Raw genomic sequence first — 265 nt, 5'->3', positions numbered from 1 at the left:
TTGAMGTCTCTTTATTTGATCATTTTATGTATCATAAGTTTCTGTCCAGAATCAAGAATTCTGGATTTGGTTGAATTTGTAAAATATGATCTTTTATTGGATTATAGCATCATTTTCGGTATAAATTAATTCTTTAATGAGCATATGGACATTATGTATATTTGGACTATTGATAATATTATGGAACATAAGTAGACAAATAAGGACTTAGGATTTATTAAACCCCATAGGTAGAGATAAATCAATAAGTGATGGTTTTGGATAT

The sequence above is a fragment of the Cynara cardunculus genome (assembly GCF_001531365.2).
Source record: "Cynara cardunculus var. scolymus isolate 2C chromosome LG 2, CcrdV1, whole genome shotgun sequence".
Lineage (NCBI taxonomy): Eukaryota > Viridiplantae > Streptophyta > Magnoliopsida > Asterales > Asteraceae > Cynara > Cynara cardunculus.
The sequence above is the reverse complement of the archived record's forward strand: the minus strand, read 5'-3'. Positions refer to the sequence as shown.